The sequence below is a fragment of the Phocoena sinus genome, chromosome 18 (assembly GCF_008692025.1).
Source record: "Phocoena sinus isolate mPhoSin1 chromosome 18, mPhoSin1.pri, whole genome shotgun sequence".
NCBI classification, from domain to species: Eukaryota; Metazoa; Chordata; class Mammalia; order Artiodactyla; family Phocoenidae; genus Phocoena; species Phocoena sinus.
In genome coordinates, this window is record NC_045780.1 from 16248988 (window position 1) to 16271436 (window position 22449).

A 22449-nucleotide genomic window follows, 5' to 3' on the forward strand; every position below is an offset into this window, starting at 1 on the left:
TCTTTAATCTCCCGTGAACGCGCGCGTACACACTCCTGGGAACGCGCTTGCCAGTGGCCCCGCCCACCCCGAAATCCCTGAAAAGGGGGCGGAGGTGGGGCGGGGAAAAGCGCGCCTGGGCGAGGCCGGAAAGAGAAGTAACCCGCAGGAAGGAAAGAAGCTGAGCTAGTGGGGACGTGACTGGGCATGCGCCCGAGTTACCTGTCCGGCGCGGCCTCGCAATGAAGCGTGGTTCACAGCTCCCAAGACGCACCAGCCACAGGCCTCCGATTGGCAACCCCACGGGCTTCTGGGAGTTGTAGTTTTTCAGAGCCATCGCTTCCTTGTCCTGAAATGACCTGTCGCCCACTTCTCACCGCTCCTGGCCTGAGGGGCTCCGCGGCCTCCCGGGCGACTGGCCGAGTCACGGCTGGGTCTGGCCTCTAAGGCAGGGAACTGAAGGGCAGCCATCGCGGAGCAGACAGTCGCTACGGCCCTGCCACTGCACATAATAGTGGAGCTCCAGGAGTGGGAAAAGAAGAAAAGCTGTCATGCAAGCATCCTTGATAGAGGTTAGAGATGATCTGTAGTGTTAACCTCCTCGTTTTCTTAGATGGTTAAGTTACTAGACCAGGATTACTTTAGCTTCACGTTAGGGCTATAGCACCCCAAGACTTGAACTCAGGCGCCCCTGCTCCTGACTTCTTCCCATTCCCCAGTAATCCTTCCTTTCTAGATTGCTCCAGAGACGATGGATAGAGTAATCTGTGATTTGTGAATGCATGTTAGGTGCCTGGCAAAGGGCCTGGCATGCGGAGTAGTTGGTTATGTGATAATCCCACTAAGCCCTTCCACAGTTAACAAGCTAGCTGAGGAGTGGTCACGGTCTCTGTGGTGTAATTGGGCTGGCAAGGGCTCTGAAGGTGAGAAAAATAATATGCCAGAGCTAGACAAAGAATGGGACAGGCCGCGTAGAAATGCATTTTATAAGGCAGGTTTTGGGGCAGCCGAGGCGGTAGGTAAGCTGGACCTGTCTCAAAGCACAGTGCAAAACAGGGCTTTCCACTTCTCTGAGCCTCCAGTTCCCCATCTGCCAAGTGGAGGATAATAACACCTACCTTGGGTTGTTGTGAGGCTTACAAGTGACAGATTTTAAGTGCCTTCATACACAGTAGGTTCTTTAAGATTCCAGGACTTAGGACATGGACATATTCAGGGGGACATTATTCAGCCTGCCACAGTGGTTTTTTTTTTTTTTTTTTTTGCGGTACGCGGGCCTCTTACTGTTGTTGTGGCCTCTCCCGTTGCGGGGCACAGGCTCCAGGCACGCAGGCTCAGCGACCATGGCTCACGGGCCCAGCCGCTCCACGGCACGTGGGATCTTCCCAGACCGGGGCACGAACCCATGTCCCCTGCATAGGCAGGCGGATTCTCAACCACTGCGCCACCAGGGAAGCCCCTGCCACAGTGGTTTTAAATACCATCCATAAGCTCCTGACTCCCATAATAATCTCTACCCTGACCACATTTCTAACTACAGGCTCATGTATCTAAAGCTACTCCACTTTGTCACTTAACTGTTTAATAGGTGTTCCAAACATTCCCAAATAGTATCTTTAAATCTACTGCATCATTCACCCACTTGTTCAAAACTAACTTCCTAGGAGTCATCCTTAACTCTTCTCTTTTCCTTCACAATTCTATCCAGACCATTTAGAAGTCCTATCAGCTCCACCTCCAAAGTATATCTTGAATTTTCCCATTTATATCATCTCCACCCCAGTCCAAGTCACCATAATCTCTGGCCTCTACTACCATGGTAGCCTAACTGCTTTCTCTATTTCTTCTCTTGAACCCATACAATCCATTTTTATCAAAGTAGCCAGAAGGATTTTGTCTTAAAATATAAACCAGATCAGTTCCTCCTCTGCTTAAAACACATCATTGGCTTACTGTTGCACTCGGGATGAAACGCCTCTCCAACCTCACCTCTTCTGCTCAGTACTTTCCAAGCTCTGGCTTGGAAATTCCCCAGAAACACCAACCTCCTTCCTCCTGGTGGCCTTTGCACCAACTATGTTCACCTCTCGGCTACTTTCTTCTCACCACTCAGGCTTCAGCTCCAATGTTAGCTCCTTAAAGAGTCCTGACCTTCCAACTGAACCCTACTTCTTCATAACACTCGTTGTCACATCACCCGGGTTTGTTTTCTTCACAGTACTTACTTCTGCCCAAAATAATCTTGTGTGTTTCTTATTTAGTTCTTAGTCTTCCTCTTCCAGAAGAGAAACACTGGGAGAGGAAAGACCTGTCTGCCTGTTCATCGTTGTATTCCTAGCCTTTAGAATAGTACCTGGCATATCAGGAGGCATGTTGTTAAGTATTCGTTAAATAAATGAATAGAAAGGCCATTCTGGATTTGTTTAACTCTGTTCCACTAGAGCATAATGGAAAGACTGGTATCTGGAACTTGCCCTAATTCCTGGGATCGGGTGATCCTTGGGAGAAGACACAAAACTGCAGATGATATCCAGCAGGCAGACGATAATAGCGGTATGGTAAAGGCAACAAGTGATTAATTGGTACCCAAGAGAAAGGCCTAGCATGAGATAAATGAGGTGTACTAATAGGCGGGTGAGAGGAAGGTAGCAGTTACAGTAGTTCTTAAACGTTTTAGGTCACAGACCTTATGAAAAATCAGTTGAATATTACAGATCAACTGGAGTGGGGGAGTGTATGTATATGTACACTTATATTTTACGTGCAATTTTACGTGCAATTTCGCAAGGCACACAAGTATCAGAGACCCAGGTTGGGAACTCTTGCTAACTCTCAGGGAATCTAAGACCACTCAGCCCCAATTCCCCACCCTCAGGAAAGGGCATTCTAATGGAGATTAAAGACGGAAAGAAGTAGACTACTGCTAGAAAAATGATTCTCAAACTCCTTTGTTCATATTCCACCTTAAAGAATTTTGAAGAATTCCAGTATATAAATTCAAATATTCCAAAAAGTCTGAGTTCTAGCATCTTGTAAATATTAACATTTGTTGTAAATAGTTCACGCTTGATGATCTTTTATTGATTTCCCTGTAATACTATCTGAAACAAACAAAAAAATATGTATATATATTTAAATTCTACGATTTACTTAATATACTAAGGCCACAAAGCTCTGATTTTTAAAAGTTTCTTCTACATTAACTGATCCTTACAATTGTTAGTACACAATAGGTCAAAACAACATAAGTATATTAGAAATGTATATAAAAATTATTAAACATAAAAAGTAAATTTTAACTAGAATGTTTAATGAGAATTATTATTCAAGATGAACAAGGCTACGTTTTTACATTCCCCTGTATCCAAGGATAAATAATGATTTACTGCTAGAATTAAGAGGATTCAGGATGAATTCTATTCCTATATTTTATCTTGTAAATATAAGGGCTAAGAAATCTCATTTATATAAATATTGGGTTGGCCAAAATGTTCGTTTATTTTTTCCATAAGATGGTTTGTTGTCTTTAACTTCAGTCAAAACAATTTTGTTAGATTGTATGTGACAGCTGTCATATCAGCGTGCAATTAAAAAAAGACATCAAAATTGGTGAATTTTTGTGTAGCCATTTTAATATTGAAGATGGAAGAAAGAAAGCAACATTTTCAGCCATTTATGCTTTATTATTTCAAGAAAGGTAAAAAAAATTTGTGCAGTGTATGGAGAAGGTGCCGTGACTGATCAAACATGTCAAAAGTGGTTTGCCAAGTTTCATGCTGGAGATTTCTCGCTGGACGATGCTCCACAGTCAGGTAGACCAGTTGAAGTTGATGGCAATCAAACCAAGACATTAATTGAGAACAATCAACAATATACCATGCAGGAGATAGAAGACATACTCAAAATACCCAAATCAAGTGTTGAAAATCATTTGCACCAGCTTGGTTAAATTCATCACTTTGATGTTTGGGTTCCACATAAGTTAAGCGAAAAAAACCTCCTTGACCATATTTCCGCCAGCGAATCTCTACTTAAATGTAAGGAAAACGTTCCGTTTTTAGAACAAATTGTGACAGGTGATGCAAAGTGGATACTGTACAATAATGTGGAACAGAAGAGATCATGGGGCAAGTGAAATGAACCACCACCAACCCCACCAAAGGCCAGTCTCATCCAAAGAAGGTGATGTTGTGTATATGGTGGGATTGGAAGGGAGTCCTCTATTATGAGCTCCTTCCGGAAAACCAAATGATTAATTCCAACAAGTACTGCTCCCAATTAGACCACCTGAAAGCAGCACTCAACAAAAAGCATCCAGAATCAGTCAACAGAAAACACATAATCTTCCATCAGGATAACGCAAGACCGCACGTTTCTTTGATGACCAGGCAAAAACTGTTAGAGCTTGGCTGGGAAGTTGTGATTCGTCCACCATATTCACCAGACATTGCACCTTCAGATTTCCATTTATTTCGGTGTTTACAAAATTCTCTTAATGGAAAAAATTTCAATTCCCTGGAAGACTGTAAAAGCACCTGGAACAGTTCTTTGCTCAAACAGATAAAAAGTTTTGGGAAGATGGGATTGTGAAGTTGCCTGAAAAATGGCAGAAGGTAGTGGAACAAAAGGGTGAATATGTTGTTCAATAAAGTTCTTGGTGAAAATGAAGAATGTGTCTTTTATTTTTACTTAAAAACCAAAGGAACTTTTTGGCCAACCCAATATATGTGAGTGGAACGAGTCTTGTTATATCAGTGCTACTCAACTCTTTGAATTCTTTCTGAGTTACATGTCAAAAATCACATTGTCAAGAGAAAATTTTTGCAAATCATATATCTGACAAGGGACTTATATCTAGAATATATAAGTAACTCTTACAATTCAATAGTAAAAAGACAAATAAACCAATTTTTAAATTGGCAAAGAATCTGAATAGACATTCCCCCAAAGAATATATATACATGACCAATAAGCACATGAAAAGATGCTCAACATCATTAGTCATCAAGGAAATGCAAATCAAAACCACAATGAGGGGCTTCCCTGGTGGCACAGTGGTTGAGAGTCCGCCTGCCGATGCAGGGGACACGGGTTCGTGCCCTGGTCCGGGAGGATCCCACATGCCACAGAGCGGCTGGGCCCGTGAGCCATGGCCGCTGAGCCTGTGCATCTGGAGCCTGTGCTTCGCAACGGGAGAGGCCACAACAGTGAGAGGCCTGCTTACCGCAAGTAAAAAAACAAACAAACAAACAAACAAAAACCACAATGGGATACCACTTTCCAACTATTAGGATGGCTAAAATAGAATACAGATAATAACAAATGTTGACAAAGATATGGAGAGGTTGGGGCTTCCCTGGTGGCGCTTTTGGTGGGAATGTAAATTGGTGCAGCCACTATGAAAAACAGTATGAAGTTTCCTCAGAAAATAAAAAACAAAACTACCATATGATCCAGCAATTTCACCCCTCCGTATTTTGCTGAAGAAAACAAAAACATTAATTAGAAAAGATATATGCACCCCCATTTCTGCTTTATAGAATTCAAAACCTCTTAAGAGGAGCCAAAATATCCTTGTTTCTTCTCCCTTATCAGGAATACTTATAAAGAAGGCCAGAAAGATCTGTGAGTTAACTTGCCTTAGAAACCATTAGAGTTTCCCCCTAAGGGGGATAGGGGAAATCCCCTAAGGGGATGGAGGGTGAGTGAAATGGGTGAAGGTAGTCAAAAAGGTACAAACTTTCAGTTATAAAATAAATGAGTCCTGGGGATGTAATGATGCAGTATTCTCATCCCAAGGGGAAAAAAATTGTAGCTATGTGTGGTGATGGATGATAACTAGACTTGTGGTGATCATTTCACAATATATTCAAGTATTGAATCATGATGTAGTACACCTGAAACTAAGACATCAATTATATCTCGATACAAAAGTTTCCACCAAATCAATATTTTTTTAATTTTTATTTTTTAAACTTATTTTTGGCGACATTGTGTCTTCCTTGCTGCGCACGGGCTTTCTCTAGCTGTAGAAAGTGGGGGCTGTTCTTCGTTGCAGTGCACCGTCTTCGCATTGCAGCGGCTTCTCTTGTTGCGGAGCACGGGCTCTAGGCACGCAGGCTTCAGTAGTTGTGGCGCTCAGGCTTTAGAGCGCAGGCTCAGTAGTTGTGGAGCACGGGCTTAGTTGCTCCGCAGCATGTGGGATCTTGCCAGACCAGGGATCGAACTTGTGCCCCCTGCATTGGCAGGCGGATTCTTAACCACTGCGCCACCGGGGAAGTCCCCAAATCAATATTTTGTAGTACCTTTTTGTTGTTGTTTTTACCCCATGCAAAGCACCACAGTAAGACATGGAATGGGGAAAGTTTATGAGATGGGAGAACATCTGACATAAATGCAGGCAGATCCTCAGGCAAATTGGTTTTAGGAAAAAGTACCTATAAAAGTTGAGGATCTGGGGGGCTTCCCTGGTGGTGCAGTGGTTGAGAGTCCGCCTGCCGCTGCAGGGGGCGCGGGTTTGTGCCCTGGTCCAGGAGGATCCCGCGTGCCGCGGAGCGGCTGGGCCCGTGAGCCATGGCCGCTGAGCCTGCGCGTCCGGAGACTGTGCTCCGCAACGGGAGAGGCCGCAGCTGTGAGACGCCCGCGTACCGCAAAAAAAAAAAAAAAAAAAAAATGTTGAGGATCTGGAAATGAATACCCTTATAATGATGTGTGTCCGTGTACCACTTGACAAGTTTTCACGGAGCAGAGCTCCACAGGCCGCAGTTTGGATACCACTGATCTAGGAAACAGAAAGGGGGCTGCCACTCCAGCAGGACATGGAGCTTTTAGGGAAGCATTAAACGAGAAGAATTGTGCTTAATAATTGGACCAAGGCAACTTCTTTTGGATTGATTCCTCACTCTTGGAAGGCCAGTTATAGGAAGCAAGGTGAGTCTAGGGAAAAGGGTCAGAGCTGAGTTCAAAGCTTGTTCTAATAGTAAGCAGCATGTATTTTTCTGGCTCATCCTCAGCAATCTAGTCCGGCAATAGAAAGCTGGGCAGGTGTAAATAGTAAGAAACATACACACTGGCCTCTGCCCTGGTGTCTGACACAGAACTCTGAAGACCCTTGTAAGTTCCTAAGTGATAAGAGCACTAGGAACATCTCTTGTTCTAATGAGGGCTGGTCACCAGAAAGACCAAGCTGTGATTAGAAGCTTGCAGATGCACTGCCCCCCCTCCACCCCCACCCCATGAGGGGAGAGGGGCTGGAAGTGGGGTTAATAATTGCTCATGCCTATGTGAGAAAGCCTCCACAAAATCCCAAGGGTAGGGAGTTCAGTGAGCTTCCAGGCTGGTGAGAACATTCACACCAGGAGGGTGATGGACCCCAACTCCACAGGAACAGAAGCTTCTGCACTTTGGACCCTCCCAGATCTCATCCTATGTATCTCTTCATCTGGCTCTTCATCTGTATCCTTTATCAGATCCTTTAATAAACTGGTAAACATAAGTGTTCCCCTGAGTTCTGTGAGCCATTCTAGCAAATCAGTTGAATTAGAGGAGGGGGTGGTGGGAACCTCTGATTTATAGCCAAATTGGACAGAAGTGGGGGTGACCTGGAGACCTACTACTTTCAGTTGGCATCTGAAGTGGGGGGGCAGTCTCATGGGACTGAGCCCTTAACCTATGGGAACTGGTGCTCTCTCCGGGTAGACAGTGTCAGAATTGAATTAAAGTATAGGACACCCAGCTGGTGTCAGAGAATTGCTTGATGGGAGAATAACCCCACACATCTAGTGTCAGAAGTGTGCATGCGGAAGTTGTGTGAGAGTAAAGGAGAAACACAGGAGAAGAACTGGGTTTTCCCTAATGCAGCAGGGATCTGGGGATCCGGCCTCATCAGACGAAACCCACACTTAGCGAGAGGGGTCTGGGATGCTGGTGTGAGAGCCAGAGGCAGTCAGTGAGCAGCAAGGACATCGGAGAGGCAGCTGTGCACCCACCTCCAGGCTTGGGTTCAAGAGCAGGGCATTCAAATCTGAGGTGACAACGTAGGAAAGCAAGGTAGGGCCCGGGTCTGAAGGACTGGTGTTCTGAGTAGGAGGCCTAGACAGGGTCCTAGGTGTCAAAACTAGGGGGCAAGATGGGAGTAGAGCCACTTCCCAGTGTGTCCTTTAGCAAGTCACTGAATCTGTTGGAGCCCCCCTTTCTTCATCTGTAACATTACAGCACCAAACTCCCAGAGTTGTTGTGAAACAAGAATAAGATCATCTGAAGGAAGAGGCCAGCGTCTGGCAAGTAGCTCCTCTAAAGGAAGAGGGGAAAGCTGAGAAGGACTTGGAAGGGGACCACAGGGAAAACATGGGGACAGAAGAAAAGGGGTGGAGATGATGACTTAGTCTCAAAACAAAGGAGAAATCTAATGATCAGAACTGGGTCACAAGTCAGGGCCACAGCATCTTGCAGCAGAAGTCCCAACTTTTCAAAGGGCAAAAATCTGAGAATAGAGATTCCGTCTTTATTGGAAGTCTGGCATTCATTGTTTTGAACTCTGAATTTTCTTGCTGACTCAAATATGCATTTGTGGGTCCCAGGCAGGCTCACAAATTCCCTCCAGTGCAGAACTAGCAGTCCCTTGGCATAGGACTTCCATGACGAATGATGCTTCTCCAGAAGAATATCTTTTAAATTACATCCAGGAACATCAGATAAACATCCCTCCATTTGTTTCCCTCCTCCCTTCCTTCCCCATTCCCTTTCCAGCAGCAGGCACTAGGACTCCCTCGGCAACAAGGGTTTTTTGCTTCTGAAACCCGGCTGCACTTGAGTGCCTTGGGAACTTCTGGAAAATTCCTGGATCCTATCCCTGAATGGCTGAACTTGGTTTTCTGGGAGCTTGACCTGAGAATCTGACTTTTTATAAAGCGTGTCAGGTGATTCTGATGCAGGTGGCCCTTGGTGTCTAGGGTAATCCGGGAACCACAGACCTGGGAATCCAATGGAAGGGTACAGGAAAAGTGATCCGAGATACAGAGGGCTGGGTCTCCAAGCACAGGGCCCATCTCCCGTTGCCCTTCCTTTCCCAGAATGAGAGACTAGCCAGCCTGCATGCTCTTCCACTGGTAGCAGCTAATGTTTCTGATCAGACCAATGTCTTTTTTTTTTTTTTTTTTGGTTGGGGGGCCCATTGAGTAACAGAAAACAGCCTGTGATTTTTCACCTACTTACCTGTGCTGGAAGCAAGCACAAGGCTTTTGCAAGGCTTTTTCCTTAATCTTCCTCTTCAATCCTCCCCACTCCTCTTTAGCCCAGGAAACCTTGGGCTAAAAATAGGTTTTCATGTACTCAAAGGTCTGAAGTAAAGTTCATTTCTATATCTATAATTATATCTATATCTGTATCTATATCTACATCTACAGCTGTATCATCTAACTACCCATCTATGTATGTTTTGAATAGACTTTATTTTTTTAGAGCAATTTTAAGTTCACAGCAAGATTGAGCAGAAAGTACAGGGATTTCTCACATCTCCCCTGTCCCCATATATGCACAGCCTCCCCTGCCAGAGTGGTACCTTTGTTACAACTGGTGAACCTACAATGACACATCATTATCGCCCCAAGTCCATCATTTAACTTAGGGTTCCCTCTTGGTGTTGTACATCCTATGGGTTTGGACAAACATGTAATGGCATGTATAGGGGATTCCCCGGCGGTCCAGTGGTTAAGACTCCGTGCTTTCATTGCCGAGGGTGTGGGTTAGATCCCTGGTTGGGGAACTAAGATCCCACAAGCCATGCAGTGCGGCCAACAAAATAATAATAAAAGTAAAGAATATAATGAAATGTATCCATCATATAGTATCATACAGAATAATTTCACTGTCCTAAAAGTCATCTGTGCTCTGCCTAGTCACCCTCCCTGCCGCCCACCCCCAGGAACCACTCATCTTTTTATTGCCTCCATAGTTTTGCCTTTTCCAGAATGTCGTAAAGGTGGAATCATACAGTATGCAGGCTTTTCAGATTGGCTTCTTTCACTTAGTAACATGTTTTTTAAAGTTCCTTCACGTCTTGATGGCTCATTTCTTTTTAGCACTGAATAATATTCCATTGTCTGAAGGTACCATTCACCTACTCAATCTCGGTTTCTTCCACGTTTTGGCAATTATCAGTAAAGCCGCTGTAAACATCCGTGTTCAGGTTTTTGTGCGGACTTAAGTTTTCAACTCCTTTGGATAAATACCAAGGAGCCACACTGCTGGATTGCATGGTAAGAGTATGTCTATTTTTGTGAGACGCTGCCAAATTGTCTTCCGAAGTGGCTGCACCATTTTGCATTCCTGCCAACAATAAACAGGAATTAGGGTCATCTGTATTTCAAAGGAAAACCAGCTCTTCTGGAATGTTCTGCAGAGGAACTCGGAGGACAGGGTAGAATGAAGTGGGAGTGGGAACCCACTCTAGGGAAATGGTGACAGTTAGGGTGAAATAGTGAAAGAAAAGAGAAGGAGGAAGAGAGTGTATGCTTCTGTTCCTTCTTGGCTTTCTCTTTACTAATAACTTTGATGCCACTGCAGACCCGCCCTTACACTAGCCCCGACCTGGGCTGAAGCAAGGGGCAGGGACTGTGACCAGTGAACTCCCTCCTTAGGAACCCAAGAGCAGAGGAACCCCAAGTGCCTTTGGTCAAGAGGAAGTGAGACTATTATTCCTAGAGTGGGGTGGGTCTCAAAAACTTGCTGACTGAAAGCAGAAATGAGAATATAACCTCCTCAGCTTGTCATTCAAGGGTCTTAAATCTGCCAGAGTCCTCAGTTTAGCTCAAGAAAACTCAAACTAACTCACAACTCCTTAGACATTATCTTCATTTATTCTTTTATCCAGCAAATATTTGCTCAGTGCCTGCTCTGAGCCAGGCTCTAGATGTGATTAACTCCCTTGCGAAGTCAAGGACAGAGCTCGATTTGGTTCATATCTTGGTTTTATCATTAGAGGGTCACTGGCTCTAGAGTCCAATGAGCAAGCAGAGGAGAGGAGTTGATGTGAAAAGATTTTGGTTTGAAAATAAAGGTCAGGACTACGCTCGGGTTCTGGTGCACAAGTATGCGGTCAGTTTTGCTGTAAATCTCCTACATCAAATAACGTTTAAAAGAATGTATGAAGGGGGAATTCCCTTGTGGTCCAGTGGTTAGGACCCGGCACTTTCACTGCCGAGGGCCCAGGTTCGGTCCCTAGTTGGAGAGCTAAGATCCGCAGATCCTCAAGCCACGTGGCACGGCCAAAAAAGAGAAAAAAAAAAAGTGTAAGAAGGAATTAAATGGGAACTTTGGAGAATGAATATCGCCCATAGGAAATAGTGAAATGGGGAAGAGGTGAAATTTATTGCCATTTGGGCAAGATGGTTTATTCATTTGGAGGAAACAATCTCTAACTCTCACATATAACTACAGTTCTTTACAGAATGGACATTTTGTGTATTGTGGCAACTTTGGGGGTAACACATTTTTCTACAAGTACATGCTTTTGGCTCCATTTTCCATCTAAAATTATACACATGAGGGAGAGAAATGATTCTGTTAACAAAGAATGAGATCATCTTTATCCTCAAAGACCTTGACTGAAGGTCAGTGGTCAATGACCAAAATTCTAATGTCCCTGGAGTCCTGGCAGAACGGCATCTGAAACTCTTTGTATATATCCGATCAGGCTTTTTAAAACCTTTCATGAGTTTAAGGATCAACATAACACAGCCATCTTAGATATGAACCGGTGTTATTGCTTAGGCCTCATTGACTTGGTTTTAGGAAAACACTTCCCATCATTTATACCACAAGCCTTTTTAAGCAGAGACTCAGCTTTCCTCTCCTATTGTCCCCAGTATCAAGCACAGTGCAAGGCATGAAGAGGAAGCTCAGCGACGACAAGCAAGCAGAAAGATTAACTGAATCTTAATATCTTTACAGAACAGTTTCCAGTGAAGTGGAGCAGAGTCACATACCCACATGGCTCCTATCAGTAGAATTTACTTGGCAATTAATAGATGGGGTCCAAAGAGATTGGGACAAATATTTGTTATCAACGATGCCTCCTCTTGAGTAAAATTGGTTAGCATCAGGTTAATTCCCCTCAAGAGAAGAGATACCATGGGAAAGGGGCTTTTGTGCCAATTGACTCAACGTTTCTCTTTCTTCAACTGCCATCCTGTCTCTAGGGAGAAAAAAGCAAAAACAAAAAGCTCAAAACAATGAGAAAAAAGACTGCACTGACAAATAAATAAAAAGAGTTAAGAGGGAATATAGAACAAATTGGAAGTTCTACCGAGAAACAGAAGGAGGCCAGCATATCACTGTTAGCCCAAACAGTAAAACCCTAACTTTGATCTCCTACATTCAATCCCTGAGGAATTATATGGGCATCTGAAACATACATCCTTACTTCCCAGGTATAAAATCCTGAAGAATTTATGTCCTATTTCATATGTTCACAGATTAAGCGTTTTTAAAAATCTGATTCCCTTTTGAGATTCGTGCAAAAAGGAGCTAGAACATGCACCCTTGAATGGCATGATGAAGGAAGTGGCAATGTGCCATGGTTTCCTGTTCTCACGGCCCCAGACGTGTTCCCTTGAAGCCACGCTTCTCATCGCTGCTAGAGTAATCGTTCTAAAACTCACATCAGATCCTGTTACTCCCTAACACGGCCTGAAACCTTTGACAGCTTTCCCTGTCTCTAGAGTTGAAACTATACCCATCGTCTGGCCCATGCCTACCTCTCCAGTCCATTCATTCCCCACCCTCTACCCCCTCCAACCTCAAATCCAGTGACACTGCGTCAGGTAGAATGATTTTGGCTGCAAGTAACAAAAAATCCGACTTGATCTTTCAGAGAATGAAGGGAACACAAGGCTCCACTTAATCTCTGGTCAGAGTTTGTTCAGGTCATTTGGCTCCATTTCTCTGCAATTCCCTTAGCTCCATGTGACGTCTTTCTCCTCTGGTGGGCTCCCCTTGAAGTAACAAAGTGGAAACTAGCGGCTCTCGGGTTTACATGCTTCCTCTTCCCCAACTCTCAAGCCGAAGTCCTGGGCTTCTTTCTGATTGGACATAGCCAGCCCTGAACTAATATACCTGAGGAATGCCATGGCTGATTTTCTTAGGCCTGGAGGACCTGCCTCTCTGGGAACCAGCTATGACGGGGGAATGGATTATGACAGCTGGCTAAGGCCAATCAAGACCCATCCCTGGAGCCGGGAGTGAGGTCAGTTACACTCAACCCCCTGTCTAGGAAATTTGCAGAGAAGGAAAGAATGGGTGCTCAATAAGCATCTTCAGAATCCAAGATACCTGACAATAACCTAAGCCTTTCGTCCCATGGTGCACCTCTCTGCTCTCTTCCTAGAATGTTCTTCCCCACTTCATCTGTCTGGCAAATTCTTACCCTTTCCTCAGTCTTAGCTCAAGCATTTCATCCTCTGTGAGGCCTCTGCGTATCCACACCCCCGCCCCGCCACCAAACAGAGTGGATTGCTCCCTTCCATGTGCCATTCTTATACCCAGTATAGACTTACTTTATTGCCTCATCCCATTATTCATCAATTGTACGTTTAATAGATTTGCCTCCCCATACAGAAGGTTAACCCCTTGAAGACAGAAACCCTAACCTTTTTATCCTTCCTCTTGACATCTATGAAGAGACCACAGCATATATGAGTATTGTTTAAATAAATTCTGAGTTTTGTTCATTCTAGTGGTGGGAGCGATCCTCAAGTTGTGTGCTGTGTGTGTAGGTATGACCTCTTCTGATGTCATAAACTCAAGAAAGAGACAAGTCTTCAAAAAATATTGCTAGAGACTGGAGCACAGAGAGGTGGGAGGTAAAACACCTACAGCGCTCTGGTCCTTGGCCTCCTTGATCTGGATTTAGAGGGATCTAGAAGTTTTCGAGAGTCCAGAGCATTATTAGTTGTAATGATGCCCTCTGCCATATGAAAGCAATTCAGGAACCAGGCAAGAGGCTTTCTTATAGGAAACTCAAGCTGGTCACCTGGCCAGGCAGATTCCCTAATCGCATGTGGTGCACCATGTTTATATAACCTTTATTATTCCTAATTGGAAAGGAGGGACATGCTCTAAATAATATTTCCTCTCACCTCCCAGCTCAAAGAAAAGATATACCACTTTTTACCTTTCCTCAACTTGGGGGTGGAGTAAAGAAACATTTCCAGTGCTCGCTTCGGCAGCACATATACTAAAATTGGAACGATACAGAGAAGATTAGCATGGCCCCTGCGCAAGGATGATACGCAAATTCGTGAAGCGTTCCATATTTTTAAAAAAAAAAAAAAAAAAAAAAAAAAGAAACATTTCCAAAAGCTGAAATAAAATTGTTAGCAATTTTGTAACACACTTAATCTAGGTAGGGCACGGTATATATGGCGGAGAAACACAGGAAGCAGTTGGGAAATGTCAGGGAAGCTAATAATGAATTCGCCAATGAGAAGTGCTCTGCAAATAATAACACTGATGATAGTACCACAACTCTCCTGGAGAGCCCCAGGATTCAGTTAGAAGACAGTCAAGGTGTTAGATGCCAGTATCTGTCATTAGAGTCGCAAAAGCAGCAGAAGACAGGCTCTCCGACCTTAGCAGAGTCACACATCAATGGAATAGCTAGAGACTGTGCATAATATAACCTAGTGTAGTATAAATTATGCATCTGTGATAGCACTGTAGCAACGTTATTTCACTGATTACTGAGTGATCGGCGTGGAATGATATCAATCAGGAAAGGCTCTCGAAGGGGTGAGTCATGGATTTTTAAACAAGTGGTTGATGTAATGTGGATGGTACTCAAAAAATATTATCTTAGCAACTGTGTAGAGAATGAACTGAGACGGGGGAGCACAAAGCAGGGAGATCAGGTAGGAGGCGGTAATGCAGACGAGGTGACGGGAGCGTGGACTGGTGTGTGGGCTGTGAAATGGAGCTGGGATGGTTTAGAGAAGGCAGTGCAAAGGACTGTATCACACGTGGGCTTTGCAAACAAGCTGACTCGGGCTCCAAGCCTGGCTCCCCCACTGACTAGCTGAGTTGCTTGACTACCTCACCTACCTGCTATAAGGCTATTCCCTCATCTACAAAATGCACTCGTGGGTGTTTGTCGTTTTTGAAGTGCATTATCTAGACATCCTTCCTAATTTGAATGAATCCCAGTGGGATTGGGAAGCCACAAAAGAGAAGCTGTTCCTCATGCTTTGAGTAGAGCCAGTTGATGCTCTCCCTCCTCTCTGTGCTGGGGGGTGGTGATGCAAAGGCACTGTGGTCAGCTTGAGAATCTTTGAAGTCTCTGTGGTGAGATTAGCATCCAGAGGCATGGCGGGGCATGTCCTGGGAATTGTAGCTGAGGTTGGATCCCAACTTTGTGCTCTGCTTCTTCCCTTGGCTCTTCCCTGAACCTAGTCTTCTACCTTCCTATAAATTCTGTGAGTTGCCTGATAACTTTCCAGTAAATTGCTTTTCTACTTAAGACATCTGTTGCCTGCGACCAAGAACACTGACTAAAACGTTACCTCACAGAGCTGTTTGAAGGTTGAATAAGGTGGTGTGTATAAAGCCTTTAGCCCAGTACTCACCACAGGCAAATTTAGCAATGGTTGATCTAAGGCAAAAACAAAGAAAGCATTTCTGACAGAATAGACTTTGATGACTAATTAGATGTGAGAGAAGAATAAAAAGGAAGAATGGGGAAGATAACACTGTTTACCAACCTGCCTTCCACATCCGTGTTCTGTGTCTAACAAGAGTATGAAAGCCAACAGAAGGACGACCCGCTTAAAACAGGTTAGAGAGTAATGGCAAAGTACCGAATGAGCCTGTTGACTGAGAGCATGGCGTTTTACTGACACGACAAAGTCTAAACTTGTTCGCCCGGCACACAAGACATTTTGTAACCCTGTCCGGACCTTCCTTTCTAGCCCAGATACTTGCCACTCCCTGAAAAGCAGCTGCCATGGAGTCAGAGCAAGCTGCTTGGTGTCCCATGAACGAACCATGTTATTCTGATATTCACTGCCTTTGCCCACTGTATTCTCCCTGCTTGGAATGTCTTTCTCAACCTCCCTCAACTTCAACTCCTTATTTAAGACTTGGGTTACATATTTTCTCCTCCATGAAGCCCTTCCTAACTCTTTCCAAGCAGAGTTACTTGCTCCTACCTCTGGGCTCCCACGGAATTTCGTTCATGCCTCCCTGATAGCAAGGACCACATTTTATTCCAATGTTCTCTTCATGTCTCTGTCATTGCCCCGTGTGGTCCCAGACCCCAGGGATGACAGATTGGTCATCTCTGCATCCTCATTCCCTGATGTTATGTGGCCCATAGACAGTACTTCACAGGCTTGCTGTCGGACGCCCAGAACATTTCTTTATATACTTGCTTAGAGATAAAAGGGTTTGCTTGTGAGAGAATGAACCAGATTCAACAATCCACATGCAAAAATTAGTCCTGTTCGTTATTTGTTCACGCATTATGAAATAATCAGGGTCCTTTAACTTCCTAGCTCCTGAAGAGCAAAGTTCTGTTTTAATTCACTTTGTACCAACATGGTTTTGCACCAAGAAGTGCAGTAAAGGAATTTAAGGGGCTGCTTGGATGTAACCAAAGAGATGTTGTAAATAAGCTGCAGAAGCCATGGTTGGAGACCCTGGGCTGCAAGAAGCCAAGCCAGAAGCCTTGGTTAGGTTTTTCTGTAGACTCTCTACAGCTCTGATCCCCATGATTCAACCAAATCACCTTTCTCAAATAGGCTCCGCTAATGAAAATAAAGATTCCCCTTTGCATTTCCTCAAGTTAGGCGTAAGTACCAGGTTCCAGAGGAACATAGCCTTGACGCCAAAATTTAGTTTTATCTTCCATTGTCCTAAGAAACTATTCCTTTTCATTTTATTAAAAAAATTTTAGAGATTTCACTTTTAAATTATTTTTGAGTAGATAACACATTACTGTGATCCAAAATTCAAAACTATACAGTATAGGGGATTTCCCTGGTGGCACAGTGGATAATACTCCACGCTTCCAATGCAGGGGCCCGGGTTCGATCACTGGTCAGGGAACTAGATCCCGCATGCATGCTGCAACTAACAGGTCACATGCCACAACTAAGGAGCCCATGTGCTGCAACTAAGGAGCCTGCCTACCACAACTAAGACCCAGTGCAACCAAATAAATAAATAAATAAAAACTGCACAGTGTAAAGTGTTCCCCCCTACAATGTAACCCAGCTATCAAGCTTCCCTTACCATAAGCAACCAAAGCTATCTCTTTCTCATGCATTCTTCCAGAGATATTTTATGCATGTAAGGAAATATTTTTAATTTCCTACTGCCTTTTACACAAAAATTAAAGTAGTACACACAGTTCTGCATCTTGCTTCTTTTCACTAAATAAGATATCGTGTAGATCTTTTCATATCAGTATCTATTCTTTTTCCTGGCTGCATAGCATTCCATCGCACGAGTGAACTATAATTAGGCCAGTCTCCCATGAATGGACCTTCTGTTTTTTCCCTAATCCTTTCTATTTTATAAACAATTCAGCAGCTCTCTTAAACCTCTCTTCAAACTTCCTACCAGCCTCTGCCTCCCTTAGTCTCCAAAAATGCTGTCTTTCTTCACTCACAGAGAAAACAGAGGCCATTACATAGAGATTCCATCAATTTCCTGTCTCCCATCCACTTCGTGCTTCAAACTCCATCAATACCAAACAGCAGATAGTTCTGAGAATGTGCATGTTCTCTCTTGTTTCTTCTGTACCTTTGTATATGCCATTCCTACTCCCGCCGTCATTGGGTTTGCCTGGGAAACCTCTATTAACCTTTCAAATCCAAGTTTGGATATCATGCCAGAGGGAGTTAATCAGTTGCAGCTGTGTAGTATGTCTGTAGCTCGTTCCTCTCCCTCCATCGTACTTATTATGCTGGTTTGAAATGTGTTTACAACTCTCTGTTCCATAGGTCTGTGAGCACCTTGAGAGCTAATTCATATCAGGATGCCTAGCACTTAGCATAATCTGGTAATAGAAGCTACTCAATAAATATTTGTGGAATAAATGAATAAATAACATGGGGGAGACATAAGCACACTCTGTAATGACAAGTATTTGCAAAAGAGCAGAATGAGTCTTCAGTCTGCACAGTGTAGCAGATACAGCATTGGACCAGAAACCAAGAGAACCAATTCTGGTCCATGGAAGCAGGAAACTCTTTCCACATGTTCATTGCTGTATCCTCAATGCCTAGAAGAATGGCTGACTTGATTGGTGCTGAGAAAGAATGAGGCTTTGTGGTACATTTGTCTTTGAATCTGCCAAAGACACGCTTTATTTCAAATAGTTTGCAGGGAGAAAGCTACAACCAGCGAGTGTGTAGTTTTTGGACTAAAAACCGAACATACCTAACACCCCGTTGTAGGTAAACTATCATAAGGCCAGAGAATTTATTATCAGCTTAAGTTGAGCAAATTCAATCAATTGACTTTTATTACAAATATATCTTATAGATTAAATCAACACATTTCGCATAGCCACAGGTTTTTCCAAGCTTAGAGGTAACATGCTTAATTTGGGAAATGAAATAAAAAACCTTATAGATGATCTTGGCTCCTCCTCTGTGACACTAAAAAATAGCAATAGTGTGACAGTCAGAGACAGAACCCCTAAGAATTTAAACTGAAATAAGACCTTTACCCCACCTGGCCTGTCTTCTAACAGGACTCTTTGTTCATCGCTCTCCCGCGGTCACCAGCATGCAGATATTCTTCTGCCCTCTCTTCCTTTTCTTACCAAACAGGAGTACCATGCACATTAATGTCAATTCTCCACCAGTTCGTGAAAATAAGATTCTTTAGGGAATTCCCTGGTGGTCCAGTGGTTAGGACTCCACGCTTTCACTGTCGATCCCCGGTCGAGGAATTAAGAACCTGCCAGCCACGGGGTGTGGCCAAAAAAAAAAGAAAAGAAGATTCTTTTATCCTAATGCTTCTGATCAAACATCATGGTGACCCATAGATTGTTTTTAGACCAAGACTGAATCAAAGTTTTATAATTTTAATTTCCACAATGTTCAATAAGTATGTGTTGATTGACTGAATGAACATTTGGCCATTAATTAGCTCTGTAACCTTGGGCAAATTTCATTGAACTCTTCTGAGCCTCATTATCCTCATGTATACAATCGAGTTTGATTGATGTATTTTTCAAATTATTTTTAATAGCTTAAACCCTTTCTTCAAACAAAATCCTAGGCAGAACAAAATATACAGGACAGAAAAAAAAGTGGAGGTACTCTAGATAAAATAGGTTTGGGGGCCCTAAAACTCCTTGCTTCACCTCCTCCTTCCCTACCGTCACTTCAGCTCTGAGCCCCAGGGCTCTGTGAGGCACCATCTAAAAATCCTCAGGAGGGGCTTCCCTGGTGGCGCAGTGGTTGAGAGTCCGCCTGCCGATGCAGGGGACACGGGTTCGTGCCCCGGTCCAGGAAGATCCCACATGCCGCGGAGCGGCTGGGCCCGTGAGCCATGGCTGCTGAGCCTGAGCGTCTGGAGCCTGTGCTCCGCAGCGGGAGAGGCCACAACAGTGAGAGGCCCGCGTACCGCAAAAAAAAAAAAAATCCTCTGGACTAGGGAATTCCCTGGCAGTACAGTGGTTAGGACTCCATGCTTTCACTGCCAAGGGCCGGGTTCAATCCCTGGTCGGGGAACAAAGATCCCACAAGCCGCCCAGTGCCGCGAAAATATAAAAAAATAAATAATAAAAATTTTAAAAATAAAAATAAAAATCCTCTGGACTAGATGATTATATACATGACATTGACTCCCAGACTGGTAAAGAAACTTACAGTCATGTAGGTCCTGAGATTCCCAGCCTTAGGAATTAAACAAGATAGAGCTACACAGGCAAATGAAAATATGAATTTCTTTGCTTTGGGTCAACCAACAGCAGCTGATTATTTAATGTTAAACAGAATTCAAAATTATATATAGTGTTGATAAATTAACAATGAACATGCTAACAGTGAGCAATGAACATGGTAACATAAATTATAACAAATAACTTTCAGTAGATAAAATTTCTCAACATATTATAAAAATGAGTGGGGGGTAATAAAAGGAATCCCTGGGGAGTGAAAAGGTTGCGACTCATGATGAATTCCATTTTCTTCCTTTTCATACATATAAAATGAGGCAGAGAAAGATAAAATGGCCTGCCTAAGCTCCCACAGCTTACTTAGTGGCAGAACACAGCGCTTGCCATTTCCAGCCCACTGTTCTTTTCCGACCGTGTTGGATTTCTGTGTAAGGTTAGACTTCCACCTTTATATGTCTGGGATCTGTGGTCACACAGCTACAGAATGATAGAAAGTCCTCATTATCTCAGCATTCATTCTCTGAATCCCTGAAGTTTGAAGTTATAAAGGAGAGTAAAAATCATCATAACTTAGAAACGTTTACTTATCAAATGACTGCTTATAAATACCCATCCCCATTAAACATTAACATCTATTCTCCCCTTCTAGGGTCAATTTCTTTGTCAAGTCTCGAGTTGATGACTGGATTTTTACACATATTTGACAATACAGTCCAAACACAACGGAAATCAACTACAAAGTGAAATTGCGCGTCTCACGAAAGATAATTTTATGAGATTGATGAATGAAGGCCAATGAGCTTAGTCCACAGTGAAAGAGGGAAAAAGACATTGACATTGAAGAGGTAGGCGAAGGCCTTGTTTAGGATTAAGATTAGGGATGGCCTTGTGGGTCTTACTGCTTTTTGTTTTTATTCTGATTGGGATGGGGAATTGGGGGAGGCCTTTAAGCAGGGCAAGTGACAATCAGATTTATCTCTAAAATTTTCATTTTGAAACCAGCAAATACACTAAAATATATGATTTTGCAACTGTATTTCTGTGATTTTATCCCATAGATGCAGCTCCACATGTATGAAATGACACCTGTATGAAGTTTTTCATTGTTGCATTATTTGTTCAGCAAAAGGTACCTGGTTAAATAAACGATGGTATGATAAGCAGCGGGAGAAACAAATAAGGAAGATCTCTATGTGCTAATATGAAAAGAGCTTTAGGATGTATTGGTAAGTGAAAAAAAGCAAGATATAGAACACTGTAGAATAGTTTCTATAGTAGGCTACCTTTTATGTAATAAGGTGAGAGATATATTTGCATATGCTTGCATTTGCCTTAAAAATCCTAGGAGGATAGGGCTTCCCTGGTGGCGCAGTGGTTGAGAATCTGCCTGCCAATGCAGGGGACTCGGGTTCGTGCCCTGGTCCGGGAAGATCCCACATGCCGCGGAGCGGCTGGGCCCGTGAGCCATGGCTGCCGAGCCTGCGCATCCGGAGCTTGTGCTCCGCAACGGGAGAGGCCACAACAGTGAGAGGCCCGCGTACTGCAAAAAAAAAAAAAAAAAAAAAAAAAAAAATCCTAGAAGGATTAAAAAAAAAGATACCAATGGAAATAAATATCATTAGAGAGTTGGGGTGAGGGATGCAGGAGTAGGTTATAGAGTTCTCTGAGCCTATCTTTTTATAGTGTGTTGAACTTCGAACCATGTAAATGTTGTACCTAATAAAAAAAATACATTTAAAAATCACTCTGGCTGCTCTGTGGAAAGAAGTTGTAGGGACAAAGAGTAGAAGCTGGGAGACCATTAGGAAGGTGGTGAAGTTGGTTGGGCAGGTGTAGATGGTGGCTGGCTCTGGAAGGAAGCAGTGGAGGTGGTGAGAAGGAGTCAGGTTGGGGGTGCAGAGCCAGGTGGACTTGCTGATGGATTGGATGTCACATGTGAGAGAGGAAAAAAAACAAGAAATCAAGGATAATTCCTAATATTTGTCTTGGGCAGCTGGAGGAGAGAAAATGGAGTAGAGGTGGGGAAGGGGCAGGGAAAATTGAGAACCAAGGGTCTGTTTTGGACTCGTGAAGACTGATATGTCTCTTGGATGTCCAAGTGGAAATGTCCACAACTAGAGAGAAACATCCAAAAGAATGAAGACAGCAGAGATGTTTCCAAAGATGAGTTCAACTCCCTGTGAGTTTTAACTGAAGGATTGAGAGACTGTGGGAAAATTAATAAAACCCTCAAGCATTTTGTTAAATGTCCATCTTCATTTTCATGCTGCACAAATAAAATACAAAGGAAAAATGTCACTTGTGCCATTATAAGATTTTGTTGGAAAAAATTATGTCCAAAAATTCCAGTCAGTCATTGGACTTGTTCTTAGTTCTAAGAGTAAGCCTGTAGTTGTCATTATAGCCTGTATTTTGGTAAATATAAAGTAAATATACTTTCACAATTTTTATTTCACTTTTCAAGATAAATCTCAAATCAAAGCTTTTTCACTATTGGGAATTCCCTGGCGGTCCAGTGGTTAGGACTTGGCACTTTCAGTGCTGGGGCCCAGGTTCAATTCCTG

The 22449-nt window shown here is 43.3% G+C and overlaps 1 long non-coding RNA gene and 1 other non-coding gene across 2 annotated transcripts; both read left to right on the forward strand.

Moving 5' to 3' along the window:
- The first annotated feature begins 220 nt into the window (after positions 1-220).
- LOC116743199 lies at positions 221-21278 on the forward strand. Its single transcript, XR_004346699.1, has 3 exons — positions 221-551; positions 20535-20730; positions 20944-21278. It is a non-coding gene; the product is annotated as an uncharacterized LOC116743199 (long non-coding RNA).
- Positions 14189-14295, forward strand: LOC116743355. Its single transcript, XR_004346744.1, has one exon. It is a non-coding gene; the product is annotated as a U6 spliceosomal RNA (small nuclear RNA).
- Positions 21279-22449: the final 1171 nt, after the last annotated feature.